We start from the raw sequence: 18,309 nt of genomic DNA, 5'->3' as shown, positions 1-18,309 counted from the left end.
CAAGGGGCAAAACAATTGAGAATCAAGCCCTTAGGGCTCAACTGTAAGGCATGGCACTATGCTGGGAGTAGTGTCTCTCTGCACCTCCACTGGCAAGCTCCAGGAGGAATTCTCCTAGAGACAGGATTCCACCCTGATCTCACTTCCCAAGCATACTGCCAGAATACTGCTTCACCATTTCAGGGGGTACTGCATGCTGCTCCCTGCACGGACAGTGTTGAAGTGTGGTGGGGCCATTGACCTACCTCCTTGTCCCCCTGTTTGGTGTAAAGAACACAGGGATTGCACTTCAGCACAGGGGAAGGATGGGGGTGTTTCTTGTGTCCTCCTTCCCCTCATTCAGTGCTGAGACCAGCAAGACACTGCCCTTACTGATTGTAAAATAAATGGGGTAATACAGCATAATTCCATGAACACCTAATGCTTAGCAGCTTCAAGGTCACAGCTGTTTCTGCTCTGTGTTTCTCCTATCCTTTTTCCCTCTGCCTTCCCCACCTTGGTTTGTGCATTTCTCCTCCTTCCTTCTCTTTGCGTTTCTCTTTTTCCATCTCCACATCCTTTTTTTATTTTTCTATGGGTCTTTTTTCCTTCTCTCCCTTCCCATCATTTCTTTCCATCTTTCTCTCTCTCTCTCTCTCTCTCTCTCTCTCTCTCTTTTATCACTCTTCTGCCCTCTGGCTTTTGGGCACTTTCCCTCCCTTTTTTTCTCTTCTATTTTCATACCTATTTTAACTTTTGGGCCTCCTCCACCTACTTCTTTGGCCCCTACCAGACAGTGGAAGTACTTTTCTCCAGCTCTCTGTGAGACCATGAATCTTTGCACAATCCCAGTTAGTTTCTCTTTCCCTGTCTACAAAGAAGCTAATCCTAGCCGGTTTCCCTCTTGGATGAAAAGAGAAAAACTCAGATCACATAATCCTAGTCCATTTCCTTTAGCAAAAGGCTCAGGGTGCACAGCTCTGGAATGCTACATCAGCTGCTGCTGGCAGTGCTGAATCTTACATTTATGTGAGGACTGAATGAGTCTGTTGATCATGACAGCAGTCTGACACCCATGTCCTATACTAAGGAAAGCCGTAACTCTAAAAACCAGTTTTAAACATGGCTCTTAGGTGTCTGTTGTTCTGACAAGTCTGAAGGGTATTCATATTTTGCTGTGTTGGAGTGCCATGTTATAGCACTAAGCATTTAGAGCAGTGGATAATGATGATGCTGCAGCGCATCTACAACCAGCCATGGGACAGGTTGAGAAGACAACTCATGGGCTACCCTTTAATGCCACTCTCCCACTAGTTTCACCTTTGTTTCATGTGAGAACAAACATTTTCCCATACAGGAACCCAAGGGAAAAGAAGAGTGCTCTGGATAGGAGACACTGAATTAGTAGCACATTCTCTTCATAGAAGTTTGATCATATTGACATATGCTCCCAGGATCCATCTATAAACCTTTTCTAGTAAATCCTTGAGTATCCCTTCATCCCTGTGAGTGAAAGCAAGCTAGCTACTGTTCTGTAGCAAACTGCTAAACACCAGAAGAGCAGAGACGCCACAACATGAGTCATTCATCAATTTAAATTTTCAGTAGTGACTGGTGGTCTTGAGTGCCTCGGTTTTGAGACACCTTAAAGGAGCCTAGTTTTCAGTGACGGGGGTAAGGGACTCACCAGTTTCTGAAAATCAGCCCCTTCGAAGAGGGTCAGGTTTTGCACTTCAGAATTGAGGCACCCCAAATCACTAGTCACTTTGCCCAGCTGCACCTTGTGGTGGGGCAGGGGGAACAAAGTTGGAAGAGTAATGTTGGAGAACAGGCTTATGATGCTGTTGCTTGGGTTTCTTGGCATCCTGACCCCTCTAAAGTTAATGGGAGTTTTGCCAATGACTTAAATGGGGCCAGGATTTCACCCTATGGATATTCATTTTTGGAGCCTGCACCTGGCCTACCATGATGGATCCAATGGCCATACAACCAAACATCTGTAAAGAGATCATGGCTAAGAGCCACTGAGCATTACGGTGCAGAGAGCACACAAACTTTTATGGGCTATGCTGTAATGTTGGGGGTATTATTGGCAATTGTAATCAATTATTTGTAATACAGTAGGATAATCTATAGGCCCTGATCAGGATCAGGGCCCCATTATGCTTTGTGTTGTACAAACACATAGACACAGTCCCTGCCCCAAAGAACTTATCTGAAGCATGACCCAAGTGAATATAACAATTAAAAAGAGAGAAGGGGTTACGGGAAGATGGTTACCAATGTAGCTATCGTATAACTTAATGTTTCTTGATGATTTTAAGTTTTTTAATTAATTAATTAAATCAGCTGCCTCCGATGTCCACACAACCTACCCATCATTGATTGGCTGATACATCATTTACTTACAGTATGAATCCAGTCCTTTGAACATTTGCTGGTGGAGGGTAATGCCTTGTAGTGAGATTAGCCGTATTAACTTCAGTGGGAATACTCATGACAATAAGTGTTAAAAACCCCAATCCTGCAAAGACATACATACTTAACTTCATACATGAGTTCACATGTGCAGATTTTTGCAGGATTAACCCCTAATCCAGTAGTAAGTGTCTGCAGGATTGGGTCATGTGAATACTATTTATGCAAGAATCCTTAACTACAATAATGCTGACAAATTTACTACGTTTTTTCCTCATTTTCATTTTATTCCTTTATTGCCTCTGTAGTTTTCTGTTTTATTTAGAATCCTTCTGCAATGTGTACCTAGTGCCATTAAAATTAAAAAATATATATAAAACGTCTACCAGCTCATTTTGAGAACCAGCACAGTTATTGCACCTCTCAGCACTGCAGCCATGCTCATTTATATTGTTGATGCATTCTCCAGCCAAGTCTGCACTCTTCTGCCCACTGGGCTAAGGAGAGAAATTCTCTGTCTCTCCACAGTAGCTGAAGTGACAGAGTTGCCGCCCCCCACACTTACTTTAGTGCTTTCTCTTGCCAAGTCTGTATATTTCCTCCTACATTACTTCTGCTTTTTAATCTTCTTACCACTGACCTGGGAAATTAGTGCTTCTCTAGTCTGAGAATGACACAGGTGACAAATTAAATGGCCTTCCCCTACTGCTCCCTGAACTTCATCAACTTTAAGGAACTCTAGTGGTATGGTGTGCTGAAAGCAATTGCACAGCTCTGAACTGCAATGTAAAGGACACTGTACAATTTCATAACCGTTTTAAGGCAAAATTACAACCCCACTATATTTCTTTTACTGTCAATTACTTCCACATCACCCCTTTATTATAGTGTCTGGCCCTGGGACCATATAATGTTTTTATAATTATTTGGTAACCTTTTCTGAAAATAGTAAATCTCCTAAAAATTCTGCCATCTCACCTGGATTAGCCCAGTGCCATCAATGAGCCTTCGCGTTAGTATCTTGTAGCCACTCTGATCGACTAAAATGTTGTGGTTGCCTTTTCCCTGCCAATATAATGTTTTCAGCACTAAGTAGAGGAGCATTCTGAATGTTCAGTTTTAGTTTGCTTCCATCCTTACATGTTTTGGTGCACCACCATAGGTATAATTTTCCCTAGGGGTTAAAATAATTTCATTTTAAAATGTAGGGGTTTTTTCTACCATCCCATTTCTATTGCTGCAGGGAATGATTGCGGACTGATTCCATCATGACAACAGTATGTGACCAGTAAGGACAAATACTGAGTTTTAGGGAAGCTGGCTTGTGAGCAACAGCAGCATCTAGTGGCTGAGGGCTGCATAAGTGCAATGTTCATTAGTGATGCTCCACCAATTAGATATATTTCCATAGGGAGAGGCAAGGTTTGGATATAACACATATTTCTGCAGCAAGATACTAATTACAATACAGCCCCTTTGCTTTCACAGTGTGGTCCGCAATGTGAAGTAGGCAGAAAGCCTGTTCTCATCATTAGTAAACATGTAAACATCACATGTAAACAATGAATACAAAATTTAATTTACAATAAGCCTGCTCGTCTTCCATTTCCCTCCTAAAGAGTAAATCAGATAAATATGGGGTTGATTCTTCCATCCCTTACATAAGTGTTATACTCAGGTAGAACAATTGATTTAAACAGAATTATTGTTGATTTACACCAGCATGCCAAGACAGTCAGATCCGTGCTATATCAATATATAAATGCAAGAGCTTGAAAGATGCAGACAGCATAAAAAAATCTCAGAGATCTTGAAAAGAGTGAATATTCAGAGGTGCCTAATAAGAAATAATGATTTGTGAGCACTTGTCTCAGATGGCAGCAATATCAGAAGTGGTCAAAAACTTATCCCTGGAAATACATGACATGAAATAATTAATGCAGCTATATTTTCTCTGGATAAATTTTGGTAGAAAAGTGGTAGAAAACTGTGCATACAAGGCAATATACTTGTGCATAACTGCTGTTCAAGGGGACTGCAGAGAATGCAGTTAACGTTGCCACCTACTAGTGATTTACATAAAATCCCATATTACTTCCACCACAAGATTTAATACACCATGTACTATGAACTAAACCATTTACATCAGCAATTTTGGATGTGAAAGAAATAATGTGTTTGGGATCAAATATAGGGAGAATGGGAAGAACACTCTTCCTTCTTCCAAAAACTATTTTGTTATATCTCCTCTGACGTGAAAGGCTAAAAATATGCAATGATCCTAGGCATGATATAGAACTCCTTGCTTGAAGAGCTTCAGAAAACTATTAGGGGAACATACCAAACCAGCACTAAAGAAAGAAGAATGACTACATAGTCACACAGTCTGTAACATAATCTCAATTATCAGCAACTGAAACTTGAACAGAAACTGGCATGAGGTAAACAAGGAGTATTTATTCCCATTGCCTGATGAGTGAGAGATTCTCAACAGCTTCTTTTAAGTTAGTCCAAGGTATTTATTTAGTTAGTTAGTTTAGTTTATTCCTTGTCTGCCAGACTAACATGAGCACCATTTCTATGGCATCAGTGGGAGGTTGGGTATGCAAGAAATGCAGAAGTGGACCCTGATAGGGAACGTTAAATACCCATAAGCGAGATTTGAACTCATAATAATTCTATATATAATGCGGTAAAAAAACATGAGTTTTCTCAAAAACTTCCATGTCATTCTCTTTGTTTTTAGTGAGCCAAAGATCACTTGCGACTAGAGGTGGGTGAAAAATTTTGGCCCAAACTTTCTTTCACAGAAAAACAGATTTGGCCTCACAAACATTTCACAAATCTGTGTCGGTTTCCTATAATAGGGGCCCTCATCCTTGAAGTGCCCCCAGCATCCCAGTGTAGCACTGCCATTGCATCCCTGCCTGAGTTTCCCCAAATCAGGGTTTTAATAGAATCATAGAACCATAGAGATCGACGGGACCACAAGATGCAGGATTTTTTGTGTCTAAAATATATCCACTGAAGCTTATATATTGAACAGCATCCCATCAGGGATCCAGTTTATTCAACCCCAAAAGCAGAACATCACACAAACAGGCCTCCCCTTCAGCATCTCTGACTGGGAGGAGGTGCGGGTTCAGTCAACCACAGTCTATAAAGCCAGTCATGGCAGCGGGTACAATAGGCCAGAGGAGGCTACCAGGCTGCGGCGCACCTCCCTTTGGAAGTGAGCCATCAGCCTGCTGTCTTTGGAGTGCCATTGCCGAAAGGGCACCCTGGACGTGGCCCCACCCACACTCTACCACAAGGCCCCACTCTTGTGTCCTGCTCTTACTCCGACCCCTAGCCGACCGCTCACACCTCTTTGCCCCCTGAGAGGCAAAGAGACGAGGGCAGTGGACAAGGGGACCCCTCAAGGGAGGGGAAAAAGAAAGGTGTGGGTGGGGCAGGGGGAGAAGGGATTTTAAAATTTCTGAGAAAATCCAATATGTTTTGTTTCAACATTTTTGAAACAAAATGCTTCCATTTTTTTTTTATTCAGAACAACTTACCATTTCAAAAATTACAGGAATTTTAAAGAACAAAACAAAACTATTTTAAAATGATCAAAATTGAAACAAAATGTATTGATTTTTTAAAACAAAACATTTTGTTCAGTCTGAAAGAACTTTTTTCTTTTTTACTTTTCATCTGCTGAAAATTTCAAAAAACTTCAATTTTGGTTTAACCCAAAGCAAATTTTTAAATTTTTTTCAGAATTGCCAGCAAACTGAAAAATCCATTATTCAAATAACCAAGACGTCATAGGCAGAGCTCTGTTTGTTACATTCAAAATTAATTAAATATCTTTCTATCTAAGGTACTTATATGGCTCCATCACCTTAGTATTTGAGCACCTCACAATCTTTAATGCATTTCTAGAGGGAAGACCTCATCAGAATGCAATGTTGAAATTTCCTGCAAAATGGAAAATTTGGTCAGTTTTACTTTGAAAACTCTTCTAAAAAAGTCAAAATATTTCATTTGGAATGAAGAACATGTCAAAATTTGCAATTGATATTTCACAACAGAATTGTAAGAGTGGCCATTTTGAGTGTATTTTTCACTGCATCAGTGGGCAGAGGAAGTACATATCAATAATTTAAGGGCCAAAAAAAAAAAAAAGACAAAACCAAGAATTTACCCAATTATCCCCAAACCAAGCTTTTCAAAACCAGGAAATTCAGAGTTATGGCTATACTTAAAAGAAATCCAATTATGTTAAGCTATAGAAATGAATAGTAAAGGTACCCAAACAACCTTAACTCTGCTCTGTAGCAATGCCATTCAATAATGATATATGATATATCCAATAATGAGTATCATTAAGGCATTTTAGTGTTTCTGGTCCCACTTTATTCTGTATAGGTTCTTATGCTACACACTGCATCATAGCATCTTTTTACTGCCTTCTAGTAGTGAATTAAGCAATGTGACTAACATCTGTCACTTGTTAAACTGATTTTTAAATAGTATGTTAGGGAAAATATGAAAAAAGTGTGTCAGTGCAGGTCAGCTGGAAAAATTGGAAAAATAGTGAGAAATATGTGAAAGTGAGGAAAAACCCATTTTTCACATTTTGACTATTTTCACATTAAAAACAGCAGGAAACTGTGTGAAAGTAGTTTTTTCCCCACTTTTACACACTTTTTAAACTTAGCTCCAAAAGCAAAAAAGGGAGTGCGGGGGCAACACTTGAGAATACAACAACCAAAAATAGAAAATGAAACTTTTTCAGTTTCCAGACTCAAATTAAACAATATTTTAAGCAGAAACAAAAGTTAAACAGACCCAGATGCTCTGAGGGGATGGATTGTGTTCAGACACTTCACAGGAATGGTGTATGTGCAATCTGGTCAGCACTATAAGCTGTGCAAGGCTCAAAAATGCTTAGTGAGGTTAGAAGATTCTGAGATTTTAGCTGTTAAACTCTATGAAGTCTCTAATGAGCATGTGCAAACTGCAGTTTTTCAAAGGCTAACAACTTGGCCAAATTTGGATGGATTTTCAGTGACAACAAAAGGCACATTCCCTGCTCTAGAACATAGAAGAGCTAGAGCATTTCAATGAAAAGACCACCAGAATTTTCAAATTGGGCAAAACAATGTATTTTTTCCTAGCCTTGTTCTCAGCAATAGCTAAATTGTTTTGGCTGAAATTTCAAAAACACTGGCTGAGGCAGATACCTGCAAGTAGAATTTCTGCCCAAACTGTTAAAATTTGGCAAAGTAATAAAGCAATTAAAACGAGGTCTTATTATGGGACGTGCAATCCAACCTTCATAATTGGTGGCACTATCAGCCCTCCTATAATAATGAATGGTATAGAGAATATAAATTAGGCACACACATGTTTATATAACGCAATAACAAAGTGAGGAGCAATGAAATTCAAAGAATAAAAAGGCAAACAGGTAAAAGAAAGCTTTTGTTTTAGGTTGTTTTTTAAACACAACACACGATTAACTCTGGGAACTCATTGCCACAGGAATTCTTATAACTACTTCAAAACATCTAGTCCTGGCTAGGTTCAGAGACTTGTTGTAAATTTGATGGACCACTGGTCTGAGCTGGTGTGGCAATTCTAATGTGCCAAAGCAGAAAAGGTATCCTCCTCAACTCCAGGGAAGAAACATAAATAGAGCTGTCCTCTGCTGAAGTGAATGTCCTTCTACAGTGGCAATCCTGTAACTGCATGTGGTAGCATAAGTGAAAGTCCAGGAAAAATTTTCTAACCAATTTTATAATATTAAAAAAAAGTTGCTGAAAACTTCCATTTATTCATTCAGCAGTGGAGTATTTAAAATCACGAACAGTTTACTGGAAACCTTCTTAGTCTGTTCTTGGATCAGATTAAATACCAGAGGCAATTGTAGTATTCCCAAATGCATGACAAACCCAAAATAAAATATTCTGACTTTGTAGGCCCAAACAAACCCTGAGGCAAGCCCAAGCACGCCATCCAAGTAGCCTATAGGGAAACATTTTCCAGAACTGTAGGAGACACAAGGAGGGCAAAGTGACCTTTGGTTACACAGTGCTTTATGGTTTGGTTTCATCCTGCTACTTGCCTCCCTTACTGAAATTAATCAGATGGAAAATTGAAAACACACATTTAACAAGGCATATTTTAGAAACAGTAAGGCTGAGGTCTTTTATTCTCCTTTCAATATAAACTTTCTCGTACCAGGAAAATAAAGTTTGGGACAAAATATTTAAAGCTTTAGCTGGGCAAACCCTTGTGGGTTTGCTTGAGATCTGGGTCCTACAGGATTTGCTCCTAAAAACAGTGTGTTGAGCAGTGACTTGCTTCATATAAACATGCACACACTCCTTGAGCCAAGTACCTCTTCCCCAGGGTTCATAGGGGACACCAGATAACAGCTATCCCACCCGGCTCTTTGTGAGAGCATCAAATAAGAGCCACTGCTTTATGAAGCTCCGGTGGTCTTTGGGTAGAGCAAGGTGCACCCGCTAACTAACTCCAACAGAGCAGCAGGAGAGAGTAAACACATTAAAAGTCTGGTCGGCAGGGACCTGGGGCTAAGGTAGGTTTCCTGCCTGCTCTAGCTCCAAGGGGCTCCTGGAAGTGGCCGCCAGGTCCTTGCAGCCCCTAGACACATGGGTAACCGGGAACCGCGACCAATGGGAGCTGCAGGGGCAGTGCCTGTGGGCATGAGTGCAGTGCACAGAGCCTCCCTGGCCACCCATGCACCTAGATGCTGCACGGATCTGGTGGCCACTTCCTGGGAGTTGTGGTAAGCGCTGCTGGGACCCCAAACCCCTCATTTCTGTCCCCACCTGGAGCCCCCACCCCCGGCCCAGTTCCCATAGCCCACCTGCACCCCAACCCCCTGTCCCAGCCCAGAGCCCTCTCCCGCACCCCAAATCCCACATCCCCGGCCCCACCCCAGAGCCTTTAGCCCCAGCTGGAGCCCTCACCCCCCTCCCACACTCCAAACCCGTGTCCCAGCCCAGTGAAAGTGAGTGATGGTGGGGAGAGCGAGCAACAGAGGGAGGGGGGATGGAGCAAGTGGGGGTGGGGCCTCCAAGAAGGGGCAGGACAGGAGAGTTTGCTTTTGTGCGATTAGAAAGTTGGTAACCCTACCCACAGCAATTCCTGCCCTTTCAGTGACGGGCTCCAGACCCCTCCAAAATGGCTTCTCTCCTCTCCAATGCTCCTGGGGCTTCCTTTTGGTCAGGCTAGCTCTTCTTCCCAGGGTTTTACTTGTCAATCATTTGACTCTGCCCTCCTCCTTTCTCTCAGGCACTGTCCCTCATCTGAGCAGTGGGGCTGATGGCCATCCAGGCACCCTCCTATCCTCCCCATAGCCAACAGGGGCCCCTGTTGCTCAAAATGGTGCTTCTCCTCTCATCCTCTAGACCAGTGGTTCCCAAAGTTGTTCTGCCGCTTGTGCAGGGAAAGCCCCTGGCAGGCCGGGCCAGTTTGTTTACTTGCTGCGTCCGCAGGCTTGGCCGATCATGGCTCCCAGTGGCCACGGTTCGCTGCTCCAGGCCAATGGGAGGTGCTGGAAGCGGTGGCCAGTACGTCCCTCAGCCCACGCCACTTCCCACAGCCCCCATTGGCCTGGAGCAGTGAACCGTGCCATGATCGACCGAACCTGAAGACACGGCAGGTAAACAAACCGTCCCAGCCCGCCAGGGGCTTTCCCTGCACAAGCGGCAGAGCAAGTTTGGGAACCACTGCTCTAGGCTGTCTAGCAGACTCTGAATCTGCCCTTGGCCTCTCTTCCTCCCAGGGACAGTGCCTCCCCCTGGGTTACAAGCACAGAGAGCCAGGCATCAAGGTAAGCTCCTTGGGGTTAACACTAGGATAGAGACAGCTGTGAAGTTTAAATCCAGATCCCAAGTTCACCAAAGTTATGATCTGTTCAGATCTATAGTTATGTTTCAGTTAGAGCTTCACAATCAATTAACGTTTTCTAATGAAAGCCAAAGTTAGATACGCTGAGACATTAGTACTCCAAAGAGAAGGACAATAGAGTTTCTACTTCCTGGCATTGGTCATTTGCAATGTAGTGCGTGCATTGGCAGTGAGCATGAGGATATGTGATCAATGTTTATGTTATCAGTTCCATAGGCAGGCGTTGTTGAAAGGCCAAGATTTGACAAAGTGGTTAAAGATTTTGAATTTTATTTTTTTGTTGCAATTCCTGTCCCCAGCTGGAATTTTCGAAGTACTAGCAATTTAGGGGGGATTGAAAACAGAGGCGGGGGGGGGGAGAATTGCTGGGTGGACTCAATCTTGCAAACTGAAGACCCTGTGCTTCTTTCTTTGTCTGTGAATGGAGGAGGGTCCCTCACCTGTATAAGGGGGTGTTGTTCTGCCCTTCATCTCCAACCCCACAGAAGACCTGGGGGAATCCCCATGGGCTTCATGCTCTGCAGACCAAAGGCAGCAGAGCATGGGACAAGGAAGCCAAGTAGGATCTTCCAGTGTCTACACCCCTTTAGAGTGGATTCAAGGAGTAGTCAGTGTCATGGCAGTGCTGAAACTATGGCTGCTGGAGAGTATGTTGCTGTTGGCTGGGGCACCAGAGCAGGAAGATTCTCACAGAACTTGGGTCATACACAGATTATGGGTATCCTCGGCTTCTCCCACAGAGAAGCAAACCCCACCCTACTAGGAGAATTGCCAGGACTTTCTGTTTCCTGTCCCTGTACGGGGGGAGAATAGGGTCCCAGATTTTACAGATTTGGGGCCTGATTTTAACCTCAAACCTGAGCAACTTCTTTGATTTTAATGGTGTAACTCCTCATACACCAGAACAGAATCAGGTCCACTGAAACCAAAGGCAAGAATAATTAAAATCAGTGTTGGATTGACTCAAATATTGACTTTTCTTCTTAGGTGTCCTGAATCATTTGATTCCCTAATAAAAGGACACAAACAGTCATTTTTATTTTCCAATATGTCACTAATTTCTAGACAGAGATCTAATATCTAAACTCATTTAGATGAGCCCGTGTTTGCACGGGGCTTGGAGTGATTCACAAAAGGCACTCAAGCTGGTTTTATGCCTGAATTTAGGAGATTATTTTCACTGCTGCAAATGTAATGGAGAAGATATAAAAACAAGAGGACAACTGGCTTCTGATAAGGCAGACACAAGCCCAAGACTTTGCAGGGTGATAATGTTCAAAGACAGTTTTGTGTATAATTTTAAATACTGCATTAGCTTCTGCAGGCCTGTGAAAAGAAACTGCCTGCAGGATCCCCTTTTCTAGTACCAACTAGGTTGTTATTTTTTTCCAGCTGCGGCATGAGTGGCTATTTATTCCAATGGAAAGAAATCACTTCATAACAATGAGTCCATGGCTGTTCCTTTTTTCTGACTGCAAAGGGCATTCCAAGGAGAGCGGTTTGATGAAATGTTTAGTGATTTCTTAGCACCTCCTAAATATAGTTTATTTGTGACATTTTGTGAACTGGGCTTTTTGCATCAAACACCTGTAGCATGAATTTTCACATGCTTTCATTGCAAATTTCTCCCTTTCTTTTCAAACTTCACCTTTTTTTCCCCTTGAGCATGGGCTCTTCATTGAAAGGAACTGTTTTTGAGTGGAAAATGTGCGCTATTTTTTAAAAAAAGTAATTTTGATTTTGGAATGAAACTGGGGGAAAACTCATACTTTAAGTGCAAGGAAGAGGAAGGAGGTCAAAGTTCAAAGGGCATGTAAGGGAGGAAGACAGAAGGCCATGAGTCTTTTAAACTAGAAAACAGCTAAGATTAGTAGTGCTCAGAGCCTATGGTAGGATGCATGTAAATGGAGAACAGGAGGCAGGGGCATTTTTATCAGAGCTGTCTGGCTTCCCTAGCACCTCAAAGGTTGAGAGATGGAAGCCACTGAGAAGTTCTCAGTCAGGTCTCCAGATGTTAGGACAGGGGTTCTCAAACTTTGTTTGCTGGGACCCCCTTTGAAAATATTTCAGGCTGTGATGACCCCCCTCCCCACCCCATACCATGCCAGCCTTACTTCTATGCTGCTGCTGGTGGCGGTGCTGCTTTCAGAGCTGGGCACCCAGACAGCAACCGCTGCTCTTGCAACCCCGCCCCCCACAATAGTCTCATGACCCCATTTTGGGTCAGGACTCCCAGTCTGAGAACTACTGTGCTAGGAGAATAGGGTTCATGTGCCTGTCTATAACTCAAAACATTACAGCCTATTGGTTGAGTTAGGAAAGTAAGATCTAGAAATGTTGACTAGCCCTCATGACTCCAGAATTCAAGAACAATAATATCAGTCACAAATATTGAGATTCATATTTATGACAATATCTTTGATTCATCAAGGTGGTGAAGCATGTGCCTAATTTTAAGTAAAAGTAGTCCCATTAACTTAAGAACATAAGAACAGTTATACTGGGTCAGACCAATGGGCCATCTGGCCCACTATCCTGTCTTCCAACAGTGGCCAATGCCAGATGCATCAAAGGGAATGAACAGAACAGGGCAATTATCAAACTGTCCACTCCCAGCTTCTGGTAGCTTCAATGGGAGTACTCACATTCTCAAAATTAGGCATGTGCCAAATACCTTGCTGTACTGGACCCTAAGGTTTTACCCAGGATCAAAAATAACCTAGTATTTATTTACTTTTAGGGTCATCTAAAAGGTAAAAGCTATGGACTATTGTCTTTCTATAACAGATGCCAAAATATTTTTGGACTTCAATATTTAACTGAGTAACCAGTTGGAGAGGCTATTAACAGGTTGAAAGGAATGAATCTTCTTACTTAAACACATTTGCAGCAATACACAAGTATTCTTTCCATAATAAAGATGCTCAGGTTAAAAAATCGTTACCAACATTTTATTATGGGCACCCTCATTAATTATGTGCCTGCTAATTTGTCACAGGAAAATACTCTGTGCAAAGTGGACATACTCTGACCATTGAACAACATAACATTGTTTCTTTTGGATAAGAAGTGTTGAAAGCAATAAAACAATCATCTGTGAGTAAGAGGGACTATATTTAGCCTTATTCTGGAATCTGATTCTAAGGACAAATTACTCACTATGGGACAATGATCTTCTGTCCCACACATCACTACCTCATTTTAAAACCTTCTTCAAAAAGATCCTGGGAAAAAGGAGCGGGAGGAGGAGGAGAGATAGAGACTCTGATTGGGGGGGAAGATTATCACAGGATATGCGCAAGGTTGGTTAACATGCAGTTTAGCTGTAAACTTCCAACAGATTTTCCACAACTCAGAAATAAATATGTCAGCAAACTGAAATAAATAGGTTATAGGAAATATCCAAGACATTAACACCTAGCAGGAGCAACTTTTCACCCCACATCTAATCAATATAGCAAACCATCTTGTTTAATATCACATAGGGCAACACTTTGTAGCAAAATTCACAGATTAAGTATTTCATGTAAGAGAATCGTAACATTTAGAGCTAATTATTCAGCATGTGCAGTCTAATAGGAGCAAACAGAAGTTTTATTTCTGTGACTCATTCTCTGCTGGAGCAGAGATGGAAAAACAGTTTAAAATACTGATTAATGCATGTCTTGTGATATGTCACCAAATAAGCCAGATTCCAGCTTTCGCTAAATACAGCTAATTGAGTCCAAGATACAAAAGTAAAAATGTAATAAAATTTTATGATTTTCTCTATAATGACCATGGTCTCTATTCAGGTGAAATGTTACAATGGAACAGGCTTCCTCACCATCTTCTTACCTGTTCAATGTAGCTTGGTGCCTACACTGAGACATTTTAAGAGTCTGCTTCACAGAAGTCTTTTAGCAATAGACCCAGGTAGCTGAAGACTAAGGCTTTGTCTACCCTAGCACTTTTATCAGTAAAACTTTCATCAGTCTGGGTGTGAAAAATAAAACACACCCCTGACATAAGTTTCATCAACAAAAGCGCTGGTGTGGACAGAACTAAGTTGGCCAGAGATGCTCTCCACCGACATAGCCACCGCTGCTCATTGCGTGTGGTTAATTATGCCTACTGGAGAGTTCTCTCCTGCCAGCATAGAGCGGCTACATAGAATCATAGAATCATAGAATATCAGGGTTGGAAGGGACCTCAGGAGGTCATCTCTTCCAACCCCCTGCTCAAAGCAGGACCAATCCCCAATTAAATGATCCCAGCCAGGGCTTTGTCAAGCCTGACCTTAAAAACGTCTAAGGAAGGAAATTCTACCACCTCCCTAGGTAACGCATTCCAGTGTTTCACCACCCTCCCAGTGAAAAAGTTTTTCCTAATATCCAACCTAAACCTCCCCCACTGCAACTTGAGACCATTACTCCTTGTCCTGTCCTCTTCTACCACTGAGAATAGTCTAGAACCATCCTCTCTGGTACCACCTCTCAGGTAGTTGAAAGCAGCTATCAAATGCCCCCTCATTCTTCTCTTCTGCAGACTAAACAATCCCAGTTCCCTCAGTCTCTCCTCATAAGTCATGTGTTCCAGACCCCTAATCATTTTTGTTGCCCTTCGCTGGACTCTCTCCAATTTATCCACATCCTTCTTGTAGTATGGGGCCCAAAACTGGACACAGTACTCCAGATGAGGCTTCACCAATGTCGAATAGAGGGGGACGATCACGTCCCTCAATCTGCTCGCTATGCCCCTACTTATACATCCCAAAATGCCATTGACCTTCTTGGCAACAAGGGCACACTGCTGACTCATATCCAGCTTCTCGTCCACTGTTACCCCTAAGTCCTCTTCCGCAGAACTGCTGCCTAGCCATTCGGTCCCTAGTCTGTAGCTGTGCATTGGGTTCTTCCGTCCTAAGTGCAGGACCCTGCACTTATCCTTATTGAACCTCATCAGATTTCTTTTGGCCCAATCCTCCAATTTGTCTAGGTCCCTCTGTATCCTATCCCTGCCCTCCAGCATATCTACCACTCCTCCCAGTTTAGTATCATCCGCAAATTTGCTGAGAGTGCAATCCACACCATCCTCCAGATCATTTATGAAGATATTGAACAAAACCAGCCCCAGAACCAACCCCTGGGGCACTCCACTTGACACCAGCTGCCAACTAGACATGGAGCCATTGATCACTACCCGTTGAGCCCGACAATCTAGCCAACTTTCTACCCACCTTATAGTGAGTGCATTCATCCTGCCCATACTTCTTTAACTTCCTGACAAGAATACTGTGGGAGACTGTGTCAAAAGCTTTGCTAAAGTCAAGAAACAATACATCCACTGCTTTCCCTTCATCCACAGAACCAGTAATCTCATCATAGAAGGCGATTAGATTAGTCAGGCATGACCTTCCCTTGGTGAGTCCATGCTGACTGTTCCTGATCACTTTCCTCTCATGTAAGTTCTTCAGGATTGATTCTTTGAGGACCTGCTCCATGATTTTTCCGGGGACTGAGGTGAGTCTGACTGGCCTGTAGTTCCCAGGATCCTCCTTCTTCCCTTTTTTAAAGATTGGCACTACATTAGCCTTTTTCCAGTCATCTGGGACTTCCCCCGTTCGCCACAAGTTTTCAAAGATAATGGCCAATGGCTCTGCAATCATAGAATCATAGAATACCAGGGTTGGAAGGGACCTCAGGAGGTCATCTAGTCCAACCCCCTGCTCAAAGCAGGACCAATCCCCCCAATTTTTGCCCCAGATCCCAAATGGCCCCCTCAAGGATTGAACTCACAACCCTGGGTTTAGCAGGCCAATGCTCAAACCACTGAGCTATCCCTCCCCCCACAATCAAAGCCGCCAATTCCTTTAGCACTCTCGGATGCAACTCGTCCGGCCCCATGGACTTGTGCACGTCCAGCTTTTCTAAATAGTCCCTAACCACCTCTTTTTCCACAGAGGGCTGGCCATCTACTCCCCATGTTGTGATGGCCAGCACAGCAGTCTGGGAGCTGACCTTGTATAGTGAAGACAGAGGCAAAAAAAGCATTGAGTACATTAGCTTTTTCCACATCCTCTGTCACTAGGTTGCCTCCCTCATTCAGTAAGGGGCCCACGCTTTCCTTGGCTTTCTTCCTGTTGCCAACATACCTGAAGAAACCCTTCTTGTTACTCTTGACATCTCTTGCTAGCTGCAGCTCCAGGTGCGATTTGGCCCTCCTGATTTCATTCCTACATGCCCGAGCAATATTTTTATACTCTTCCCTGGTCATTTGTCCAATCTTCCACTTCTTGTAGGCTTCTTTTTTATGTTTAAGATCCGCTAGGATTTCACCGTTAAGCCAAGCTGGTCGCCTGCCGTATTTACTATTCTTTCGACTCATCGGGATGGTTTGTCCCTGTAACCTCAACAGGGATTCCTTGAAATACAGCCAGCTCTCCTGGACTCCTTTCCCCTTCATGACAGGTTTCAGAGGAACAGCCGTGTTAGTCTGTATTCGCAAAAAGAAAAGGAGTACTTGTGGCACCTTAGAGACTAACCAATTTATTTGAGCATGAGCTTTCATGAGCTACAGCTCACTTCATCCTCTGTCTGTATCTGTACAAGTTTTTTCATGCAGTTGATAGATTTCCACTCCATACGGCTAAATGCAGTGCCTTGCATAATGACAGGTTTCAGAGGAACAGCCGTGTTAGTCTGAATGAAGTGAGCTGTAGCTCACGAAAGCTCATGCTCAAATAAATTGGTTAGTCTCTAAGGTGCCACAAGTACTCCTTTTCTTTTTCCCCTTCATGTTAGTCCCGCAGGGGATCCTACCCATCCGTTCCCTGAGGGAGTGAAGTCTGCTTTCCTGAAGTCCAGGGTCCGTATCCTGCTGCTTACCTTTCTTCCCTGTGTCAGGATCCTGAACTCAACCAACTCATGGTCACTGCCTCCCAGATTCCCATCCACTTTTGCTTCCCCCACTAATTCTTCCCGGTTTGTGAGCAGCAGGTCAAGAAAAGCTCCCCCCCTAGTTGGCTCCTCTAGCACTTGCACCAGGAAATTGTCCCCTACGCTTTCCAAAAACTTCCTGGATTGTCTATGCACCGCTCCCAGCAAATATCTCCCAGCAGATATCAGGAAAATTAAAGTCACCCATGAGAAGACCTTACAGCAGCGTAGCTGCTGCAGTACACCTGGGCGCTGTGAGGTCTGTAGTGTAGTCATAGCCTTAGTTATACTACTCCTTCCCCATACCTCCCCTCTAAGAAATACAACTGTTAATTCTCCAGAGCCAAAAATCTCACGTTAGCAGGAAATGCAAACTTTAAAAAAATCTTTTGGAAGTTAATGCAGCTCTGATTGGCCTGTCACTCTTCCCACAAGTACAGAAGCTCAGGATGAATGGTTGAAACAATATTTCTGGCTGGGAATGCTGCTTGCAACAAACACATTTGACAACCAAACATGTTCTCTCAGCTACGTACATTCATGTCCATCTGTTAGAATGGCATTGTGCCCCTTCACAAAATAGCATGCCAGTTGTAGAAGGGCAGAGGAGCCAGCTAGAGAGAGGCTCAGGCAGGCATCTATGTAACATCACACCTACCAGCTCATCTCCAAGAATTCATTCCTCTTTGACAGCAATATCACACTGGTGCTACACACTGTGTGTGTTTGATCCTGGTTGTGAACACTTATAGAACAGATGGAATAAATAAAAGATGACTTGGTCATTTGGGGGGTACTCACAGCTGCCAAAAAAACCTCAAGATAGATTACAGCTGATGGCTGAGAAACTCATAAAGGAGGCCTATCAATTCACTGTCATGTACAGGCAGCAAGTGCTGCTGTGTGTTAAAGCGATTCCGTGGAAAGCATTAGCAGCTGAAGAGTCACAGCCACCAGGGAGTCAAAGAGAGAGAGCCCAAATGCAAGTTCTGGGCTTGAGAAGCTGGCACGGGAAGAAGCATAATTAGAATTTGTCAACACAGTCCAGATCCCAAACTTGTTAGAA

The sequence above is a fragment of the Caretta caretta genome, chromosome 1 (genome assembly GCF_965140235.1).
Source record: "Caretta caretta isolate rCarCar2 chromosome 1, rCarCar1.hap1, whole genome shotgun sequence".
Taxonomy (NCBI): domain Eukaryota; kingdom Metazoa; phylum Chordata; order Testudines; family Cheloniidae; genus Caretta; species Caretta caretta.
Note: the sequence above shows the minus strand (reverse complement) of the source record.